The sequence below is a fragment of the Callospermophilus lateralis genome, chromosome 1, assembly GCF_048772815.1.
Source record: "Callospermophilus lateralis isolate mCalLat2 chromosome 1, mCalLat2.hap1, whole genome shotgun sequence".
Classification (NCBI taxonomy): Eukaryota; Metazoa; Chordata; class Mammalia; order Rodentia; family Sciuridae; genus Callospermophilus; species Callospermophilus lateralis.
In genome coordinates this window covers 114520000-114530947 of record NC_135305.1, presented here as the reverse complement: position 1 = coordinate 114530947, position 10948 = coordinate 114520000, and positions in this window count along the sequence as shown.

The following is a 10948-nucleotide window of genomic DNA, read 5'->3' as shown; positions in this document are numbered from 1 at the left end:
TCCAGGGGTCCCCCAGCAGCTGGTGGGATAGGGACAGGCTTGTGCCCTCTGCTCACCCAGGACAGGGCCCCGCCCCCGCAGCCTCCTCTGTCTTAGCACTTCAGGCCTGATGCACGGCTATTTCTGCTCTGAAGCCAGTGTCACCTCCTCTCTCTCCTCTCAGCATCATGGAGTTGACATCCACTGAGGGGACCACGCGTCTGTCTAATAATGCATTTTGTCATTGTAGTCACCCCCCCCCCCCCCCCCCGTGCCCCCCAGCCTCATCGCTAGGCCCCCAGGCGACCTGACTCTGGCTCCCTCCCCTAGAGCCCCGGAGCTCCTGCAGGACGCCTCCTCCGGGCAACTTCTGCCTGACCAAGCTGATTTCTTCCCCTCCCTATTCTCTCAAGGTTTGTTCTTGGCACACTTGCTGGAGATGCTGTGGCTTGCAGTGAACCGGAATGCTATTCACTGCAAAGGAAAAAAAAAAAAAACATTCAGCAAAGTAAAGACTGCAGCTCCCCATAAAATAGGCTTTTAGCCACCAGGGGCAAACTGTGGCGAGCGAGGAGTGAATCCTTACCAACTCAGATCGTGTGACATCCTTCTTGCTATTTGCTTAAAGGAGTCTACTTGGCCAGCAGGAAGCCTGCCAGAAAGGGTGTGCAGCTGAGAGACAGCTGGGCCCGAGGGTCTCCAAACGGCAGTGGAGATACACACACACACACACACACACACACGCACACACACCCCAGGGGTTGAACTCAGGGGCCCTCGACCACTGAGCCCCACCCCAGCCCTATTTTGTGTTTTATTTAGAGACAGGGTCTCCCTGAGCTGCTCAGGGCCTCGCTGTTGCTGAGGCTGGCTTTGAACTCCCGATCCTCCTGCCTCAGCCTCCTGAGCCACTGGTGTGACAGGCGTGCACCACCACACTAGCAGTTGATTGAGTGATCAATTGTTTGATTGATTCATTCAATAAATATTTATCAAATATCTTTGGACCGGGAGCTATGCTAGGTGCTTGAAATACATTGAGGATGAGGGCAGACAGACTATCAGTCCTACAAACTCCACAGTCCTGGGGCAGAGATGGAGGATCACAGGTCGCCCAGCATCCTGTGGAAGGGGAAAACGTATTTGGCAATCATGCATCTGATAAAGGGCTCCTGTCCAGAATAGATGAAGAATTCTTCAACTCAACCACCCAAGAAGCCCCAAACAACCTGATTTAAAAAATGGGTCTCAGTAGACATTTCTCCAAAGAAGATATGCCAACGGTGGACAAGAGGTCCACGAACAGATGCCCAGTATCCTCCACCATTAGGGAAGTGCAGACCCAGACCAGCGGCTGGACCGCAGTGTGAACAGACTTCAAGCCTCTGAACTGCACACTTCAAAACCACCCAGAGGGCAAAGGGCCGAGGGGTTTCCCCTCAGCTCCCAGGACTTGGCCTCATGGCTGGCTGTGCACTTTAACAAGGGCCAGGCGGGAAGGGAGCAGAGAACTTGGTCCAGACAACAGGAAGCCCACGTCCAATTTGATGGGTGGTCAGGGAAGGCTTCTGGGGCCGGTGAAGCTGGCGTGACAGATGGAAGGAGCTGGGATGTCACAGGCAGAGGACATTTGTCTGCGTCTAAGGTCGATGGGAACCACTGGACGTTGACAATCAGAGCAGACGGGGCTCCATTAAAGGTCACTCTCTCACAGCGTGGACCGTCGGGGGAACAGGTGCAGGGAGGGCAGGAGAGACGGTGGGTGGACTGGGGTGGAGACAGAACCAGCAGCTGGCTGTGTACCCGGGGCAACAGATGCCAAGCCTCCGGGAGGGCATCTGTGCCAGGGTGCAGTGTGGGCTGCTCAGGGCAGGAAGTCAGGACGGGAACAGGAAGGAGAAGCACAGAGCTGGGGGCTCAGGAATGAGCCCGGGGCTGCAGGTCTGCCTGCTTGGGCTTCACGGTGCCCAGGCCCGCCCATGAGCCAGGAGAAGCTGCCATATTGACTGCAGCCGTCAAGTCTGTGAGCTCCCAGAACCTTCCAGGGGGACCAGCCAACAGCAGGCTATTGCTGAACAATGCTCAAGGCCGAGTGCGCTGGGGTGGGCGCTGGAGCACACCTTTCTTGTCACACAATGCTGAGCTCGGGAGAGCTAATGAGTACCTTAAGCTTCCCGCGCTGCTATGGTAACCGGCCCCGATGGCAGCGAGACCTGTGAGAACCCAGCAGCCGGAATTGTCAGGCTCTGAAAGCAAGATGGTCCGCATGACCTTGGGCGGGGGCAGCCCTCTGTTTAGGTTTATTAAAAACTTGCACACTGCTGCTCAATGACGAGCGTGGCGTGTTTGTGCAAGAAAATAAAATAGGGGAAAAATACATTGTGGGGCTCAGTCATCGCCAGAGGTCACGTGTATCCACACACATGCCTGCAGAAAGCAATGGGGCAGGAGATACTGAAGTTCTTTAATTCGTTTATGACTCTTGATGAAATAACTATACTTCTCAGATTCCTCCTTCATGAAATAAGTCTACATATGAAATAAAAGCTTTATAGATAGAAGCATGTTTGCTCCAGTGTTAATTGTAACACGTGAAAAATTGAAAACATTGTAACTGTCCAATATTAGGGCCAAATAAATTCTGTACTCAGCAGAATAGTATGCAGCCATGTAAAGTGATGATGACAAAAAAACATTCACCAACCTTGACCAGGCTCATGACACAGCTGAATGTGTGTGTAGTGAATCTCAACTACAGAAAGACAGATTTACAACAGCAAATATAACATTTAGAACAAATTACAAAGAGAGGTATCAAAACATGAACCACCTCTGTGTTATAGTGGTGGAATGGAATACTTTGTTTTCTTTTTCTTTTCTTTTTTTGGTACTGGGGAGTGAACCCAGGGACATTTAATGACTGAGCCACATCCCCAGCCTCCTTCATTTTCTTTTAATTTATGCAGCAACATTTATGCAATTGTGTCAGATGGTTCTTGACTTAGCCTGGTCCTTCTTAGGGTCTTTCACCTTGAGGTGCAGAAGAAATATGGAATTCAGTGGAAACAATTCCTTTTTTCCCCCAATTTTAATCTTTCCCAAGATTAGCAGTGTATAGGGTGTTTTTCTTCCCCAATGCTGGACAATGACATTGGCCACAGTTTTGCTAAGTGAGCATGCTGGGTAGGTTAGGTGTACTAAGTGCATTTACGACCTAAGATCTTTTCAATTTATGCATATATTGGGGCCTGTTACCATGTACGTTGAGGACTATCTATCTGTATTTGATAATGCAGAAAGTTACTTTTTGGGGCAGGGGGGAGGGTACGGGGATTGAACCAGGGACACGCAACCACTGAGCCACATCCCAGCCCTAGTTTGTATTTTATTTAGAGACAGGGTCTCAATGAGTTGCTGAGTGCCCTGATTTTGCTGAGGCTGGCTTTGAACTCTGGATCCTCCTGCCTCAGCCTCCCGTTGGGATCACAGGGGTGGGCAACCTTGCCTGGTGAAAGTTTCTTTTAATAAGAAAAAATGTTTCCAATTAGCTTAATAATGGAGCCACGGCCTGAGTCCTAAAGGAAGCCAGATCTTCAGGGGAGGGAGCAGATGACAGCTGGGGGGGCATGTTGCATGGTCATTGTGAACTTGTCCTTGGGCTTGGTGTGGGACAGTTTTTGAGTCCTGGCTGGGCCATCTACTGACTGTGTGACCTTGTATAAGTGTCCCCTGTGACATGGAGATGACAACAGTGTCCCTCCCCAGGGCTGGGGAGAATCACTCTAAATGAGGCGAGTAAGTGCTTGACCACGCGCCTGGAGTGCGGCTGGCCGTCTGTGAACACCAGCCGTTCTTAGTATTCTTATTGCCGAGGGATTGTTCTAAAGTGACATTTGTAACAACCGTTGATGGCCAGAGAATCCAGATTGTGCGGCTGGGAAGGAAGCAGGCGCGTTAGGAGGAGTGGCGTTGTCAGGGTCTCGGTGGAGCGCGCCTGGCAGCGGCTCAGGCTGGGGGAGGCGCTGTCACCGTCCGCTAGGAAGAAGGACTGACCGGCCACGTTGGTTCTCCTGTGGCTGAAGAAGCAGCCCCTCTCGGAGGACCTTTGGCCCAAGTCGCCCAGCGCCACCCGAACCCTGTAGCAGAAGTCCCTCACTGAGGGTGGCCTGGGTGCCTGATCTCGCACACCCCTTGGCCCTGGGGAGGAAGGAGCAGTCCCCCAGGGGCCATGTTCTCCTTTGCACCGGGCTCTGGGGCCAGGCTCTGCTCCAGGGCAGCCCCGTAGGCGCCTTGGCGCTCTCCGCCGCTGCCTCTGCCGCTGGTGGACTCCTGCTCAGCCCCCAAACCTGCCCTGGAAAGCCCTCCACGCACGTCCTGTGGAGTGGCTCCCCCTAAGGCACCGTTAGAGGGGCTCAGGCTTCTACGGCCACCCGTGCCTGGCCTGTCCTCAGGAGCCAGTGGCGCTTGGCCCCGGTCCTTCTGACTCCAGGGACAGCCCTGCTCAGGCAGAAGGGAAGTTCTGCTGGGGAGGGACCCTGGTTTTCAAGTTCTCGGCTCTCTCCCGGGGTGCACCGGGACGCACGGCCAGGTTCTCGTCCTCAGATGCTGTTGGAGGACGACCCTGTGCTGATGGCTCCTCTGAGCTGCAGAAGGCTGAGCCCCTCCTCAGTCCCTCCTCAGGGCTGTGTGAAGACGGGCCACCCGGCCACTCGTGGGGCAGTGCTGAGGGGCCAGTGGGAATCTGGTGCCACTGCTGGGGATGGCCAGGGCTGGCTCGGCTGCTCCTCAGTCTGGCCCAGGGTCGGCTTCCCTGAGAACCTGGCCTGCAACATCGTGGGTCCCTGTGCAGTGGGGGACATGGATTAACGCCTCATCAAACACTCCCCAAGCCAATCAATGGAGACGTGCATCCCCTCTGGACAGAAGGGAGCGCTCTCTGCCCCCTACCCTAAACCTTGCACTGCCCAAGAGACACCACTGCGCCTGCTTCGTGTCTGTCACCTCGGTGCCTAGCACCATTCCATGTATACACCTGGTGCTTGATAAATGCTGTAAGAATGATGGATGCACGAGTTTCTGTAGGAGGAAGGACTGAGGCAGGAGAAGGTGGTGAGGCAGCACACAGCGGTCCCACTCCCAGACGGTAAGTTCAAAGCACCCTAGCGCCTCGCCCACGAGAGGTGGCCCCCTCACCACAGCCTGAGTGGGCTGGCCGGGTGACAACCAGGACGGAGGGGGTCTCTGGGCCTCGGGGAGGCCATTTCCCAGCTGAGTGATTTCATGCAAGTGACCCCACCCTTCCCAGCATCAGTGACCCCCCCTGGGTCCACTCCAGGCCTCCCCAGACCAGAGGAGAGCAGGAGCAGCTCAGGACTGTTGCCAGAGACGTGGACAATGTCCTTGCTGTGAAACCTCAGCTGCGGCTTGGGGTCCCTACCCCACCCCCAGAAGCTGGCTGAGGCCTCAGTCCAGTGAGGATTCAAGCTAAATCTGGAATCACATAGACCGGGTCTGAATTGCCCCCTGCCTGTGTGACCTGGAGCAAGATGCTCACCCTCTCTGAGCCTCAGAGAGTTCACCTGTAAAATGGGGCTAATAAAGCCTATTCTTGGAGGTCCTTGAGAGAATTCAACTATTGGACGTAACCCATTTAGGGCTCTCCCTGACTCTGAGCCCAAGTTCTCTTCTGTAATCTTTTCAATTATGGATGTGGCTCTATTGCCAAGGTAATTATTTTGGAGCCTCTGTGAAGTTCACAGAGCGGCTGACAGAGGCTGTGCCACGTCCCCCTCTCTGGCTGGCCCAGTTATTTCTTACCAGTCTGCGTCACTTTTTTTTTTTTTTTTTAAACATGATACTTCAATTTTTTTTCTGATTACATAAGTAACACATGCTCATTGTAGTATATTTGGAAACCACAGAAAAGCACAAAGAAGCAAATAAATATCACCCGGAGATAAACACTGGTAACACTGTGGCTGATTTTCTTGCTGTCTGGATTCTGTGCTGTATCCACATATGCGTATGTATATAAATATTGCTGTTCCTCCCTGATTTGGGTCATATGGTATTGCACAGTATAAATCAGATTATACCCTGCCTTTCCCACTTGATGGATCATGGGCATTTTCTGTATCATAAAATACCCTTCTTTAACATGGTTTTTAATCATTTCTTGGCTCCTGTCTGATGGAGGTATTCTGTTTTGTGGCTGTCTCCTGCTTATTTAACCATTTCCCCTATTATGGGTTTCCCTCTCCCTAAATTTCATCATAATAACCAAATCTATGATGCACATTTTTGTGCTTAGATCTTTGTAGACCCCTTATGTTATTTCCTTAGCATCAATTCTTCAAGGGGAATGAATTCCCGCTTGAGAGGATAGACATATTTTTGAAGCAGGAATCCTGTACCCAGGATTTCTGTGGCTTATCATCTATTGACACGATTGTAGGCTTATTATTCTTCTTTTACCCTGATTCCCAATTGTTTGGTTGCTAACTACCCCTCTCCCGAGAGGGCTTACCAGTCTGCATGGTTTCCCACTAGTGTGTGAGCGCGCTATTTTCCAATACCACACCAGTCGGCTGCCAGCATTTCATTTTCAAAAAAGCTTTCTCTAGTGTGTGTTTTTAAACTCACTCCATCCTCAGCTCCGCCACAGACTTGCTGTGTGGCCTTGGGCATGTCCCTGGTCACTGGGGACGTCGGTATCTTCATCTATCCCAGGAAGGGATGAACTTACATCTTGTGATTATTTTGGTTACAAGGGACAGAAGCCAAACTCAATTGGCTTAAGGCAAGAATGAATCACTGATTGTTTCATGTAATTGTAAAGTTCAGGGAGAACTTCAGGCACAGCTGCATTTAGGACTCCTAGAGTCATCAAGAATTCGTTTCTTCCGTGTTCAGGGGCTCTGATTCTGTTCCAGCCCTGGAATCTCAAAAGCAGGTGTCCTCCAAGGGCAGCATCCCCTCTCTTAGAATAGAATCCCAAGGTTCATTTTGATTGGACTGGGTTGCCTGTCATGCACCCATTGCAGACCAATCACTGTGCAGAGGGGGCGGGGCTATGCTAATTAACCAGACCCCGCCCTGGGGATCGCCCTGCCCTTGGGGAGAGGGGATTGGCTCGGTGGACCCCAGGGGGTGTGGCCAGAAGCTGGTGGAAGGAGCCCAGACCAGGAGGCTGCTGACCATGACCTTCCCGGAGCCCGGGAACCTCTGCTTTCCCCAGCCCGCTTCCTGCACAGGCTTTTCACGCCTGGTTTCTCCATGGCCAACGTGTCCTGCCGTTAAATTCGCGGGTGACTCGTTCCAGTTATCTTTGCTCGGGGAGCAGTGGCATGGAGGGAGGTAATTACCATATAGATTTATAGACCTCTGCGCAACCAACAGGGCCCTTCCCCCGCCAAAGCACAAAGCCAGCCTCATAAATATTAATCAGAAGGAAACAGCAATCAACTCAAGTGGGAGAGGAAATGGCAGATTGCTTTTTCCTCTCTAGGACATAAAAGCAACATTCACTTACTGTATGACCAGGGGCTGGCTGGCGGCTGCCTGTCTCTCCCAGGTCTCAATGACAGTATAATAGTAAGAATAGTAATAATGACCACAATGATGGTAGCTACTACTCAGGAAGTGCCTACTACTCAGTACACATAAATGTGGCGCTTTATGTATGCGAATTCACCTCCCATTCTATAGATGAGGAAACTGAGGCTCGGGGAGGTGAGATCACTCCCAGGAAAACACCGCCTCTAGTAATTGTGCCAGGATTTGATCCTGCCCTCAATATCAGATTCATTTCTTTCTTTTTTAGGGTGCTTAACAGTGGAGAAATCTCCAGCCCTTTTTTATATTTTATTTAGAGACAGGGTCTCCCTGAGTTGCTTAGAGCCTTGCTAAGTTGATAAGGCTGGCTTTGAACCAGCAATCCTCCTGCCTCAGCCTCCGGAGCTGCTGGAATTACAGGCAGGCACCACCATGGCTGGCTCTGGATCCATTTCTGCTTAACAGGCTGAGTAGAATTTCTGCAGGAGGGAGGAACTCGATTGTCCTTTGAGTTTTGGGGATTCTATAAATCAAATTTATATTTTGTCTTTTAGGCGTTAGTGACAGTAAGTATCGGGGGGCAACTGGCTGCTTTTGTGACAGGTTTTTGCTTTTTTGTTTTTTGAGGGGAGGGGTACCAGGGATTGAACTCAGGGGCATTCAACCACTGAGCCACATCCCCAGCTCTTTTTTTTTTTTTTCTGTATTTTATTCAGAGACCAAGATCTCACTAAGTTGCTGAGGCCGGCCTTGAACTCTCGATCCTCCTGTCTCAGCCTCCTGAGCTGCTGGGATTACAGGTGTGCACCACTGCATCTGGCAAGGTTGTGGCTTTATAGACCTTGAAGCCTGAAGCTCTGCAAAGATCCGCTTCTGCTTGGGCTTTGGATGGGAGCCAGGTTTATATGTTTTGCCCTGATTTCAGGTCCATGGTCACTTTGCCTTTAGACTAGCCTCAGAACCATTTTACAGATAAGAACACTGAGGCTGGAGGGATGACTTGAGACCAGATCTCACTTTTCATTCATTGGTTCAATGACTATTAAGTAAACGCTGAGCAGACTCTTAGATTCCCCTGAAGCCACTTTCAAGGCTCACAGACAATCTCATGCTCACTTGATGACCGAGGCCTGTGGACCACAGGGGCCCCTGACACATGGTGCCAAGCACCTGAGCACACTGAATCCCAGTCACTTGTGTTTGTTTCCAAACCTGTTTATGCCAGTTGTGCTTGTTATAATTACACCGTTCCATTAAGCACACCGATTCAATTAAATGTAGTGTGAAGAGAGACGGAAATGTTTCTCGGAGCAGGAACCCGGTGCTCTGTGAAGATGCCATAGAGGAGCGTCCTTTGGGGGTGGAGGTGAGGAGTCCCCTCTATGGAATCGGGTGTGGGAGGAGCCTGTGCAGGTTCGCAGCCCCTGCAAACCGGGTGGGCTGTGCAAGACGCACGTGCCATCCCGACAACCAAAACCCGCTCTGTGAAGAGACCCCACTTTCTGTCTTAAGATCAGCGCATCAATGAACATGTGTCCCAGGGGGAAATATTAAGAGATTTATCATTTTTTTGGTTGTTGTTCTTAGTTTTAACCAGTTTCCTTAGGATGGACTGGCCTGATCCTGGTCCCCTGTGTGCTGGGTGAAAACCTCCTTAATGTGCCCAAGATGACCATCTGCAAGAGGACCCTGGATGACCGGGAGATGCAGGACCTGAACACGTGGACAGTGACCTGGTTCTTGTCTCCTCTCCCTAGGAAAACACTTTCCTTCTTTGAGAAAGACAACTTTCTAGGATGCCTAAGACAAAGAGATGTCACCAGGAGCACTCCCTGTGCCCCTCCCTCCAGGTCCATGGAGCTGCCTCCGTGACATCTCCCCCAGCCCCTCTTTTCTGTCCTCTTCTCTGTCCCCTGTCCATCACTTCCTGCGTCCCTTCTGCCCTTTGGCTCCCCCTCCCCCCACCATTCATCTTTCTTCTCCCCCGTTCTCCCTTCTTCCTCTCTTGCCTACAAATGTTAATTGAGTGTCTACTACGTGTAGCCCTTGGGCTGACTCCGGGAGATGCTAGTGGTCCCTCCTGTCAAGCAACTTCTGGGCTAGAGGACAAAGGTATCAGCCACCAGGGAACCCAGTGATAGTCAAAACGAACTTTAAATGCCTCGAGGGGGGGAGGCAGGGAAGAAGAACGTGAAGGAGGCCGCTGGAGGGAATCAGGGGAGGCTTCCAGGAGGAGGGGACGTCGAAGCTGAGACTCCCTTGGCAAGAAGGAGCTGGGAGAAAGGACATTCCAAGGAGAGAGGACACCAAGGAAGGGTCAGAGTCAGTGAGAAGGGGAAGGGAGGCGGCCCAGGGCGACTGGAGTCTGAGGGGCGGGGAGGCTCAGGATGATCCGAGAGGCTGGCCAGTCTGGAGGCCGAGATGGGGACGTGGATGTGATCAGACAGGCGGTGGGAATTTTGGAAATTCAAGTAGGGAGCCCGTCCTCGCGCTCTCTTTTAGTTATAAAATCAAACCTTTTATTCTGAGATAATTACAGATTTGCAGGAGCTGCAGGAAATGACGCAGAGATTCCTTGCTCTTTTTAGCTGGTCCCACCTTTGGGGACCATCTTGCAAAACTATGGCACAGTGTCACAGCATGGATATGACCTCGGAACCATCAAGATCAGCTCACCCCCATCACCACAAGGAGCCTCCTCTTGCCCTGTAGAATGACTCCATCCTCCCTCTCCCCGCCACCTCCCCCTTGATCCCAGGCAAACATTCATCATTTCCTTATTTCTATAACTTTGTCACTTCAAAAGTGTCATAAAAATAAAATCATAGAATCCTTGATACCTTTTGCATGGGCTGTCCCTCACTGAGCTCAATTTCCTGGAGAGTAATCCAAAGTGCTGAGGGTACCAATGTTTCACTCTTTTCTCTTGCTGCATAGTATTCCACAGCATGGATATACCACAGGAGTTCAACCATTTACCCACTGAAGGACGCCTGATGGTCTCCAGATTCTGGCCATTACAAACAAAGCTGCTATAAACATCCCTGTAGAGGTTTTGTGTGTATATAAAATGTTCTTTTATGTGGGATAAATGATTAAGCGCTCCATTTCTGGGCCCTATGGCATTGATACATTTTATAAGGACCTATGAAACTTTCCCACTGTGGCCACCTCATTTAATATTCCCATGTGTGAGTGATCCCACATCTCTGTGTCTTTAGATGCCAGTCTTGGGCTATGTCACTATTTTTTTTTTTAAATTTCAGGCATGCACATAGGTGGGGAGGGATATCTCACTGTAGCTGACGTTGCGTTTCCTGGGTGGCTCACGATGTCCTGCATCTTTGCATGGGATCATTTCCACCTGTGGATCCTCTCTGGTCAAGCAATGCTCTCTTACAAATGCGTCTCTCTG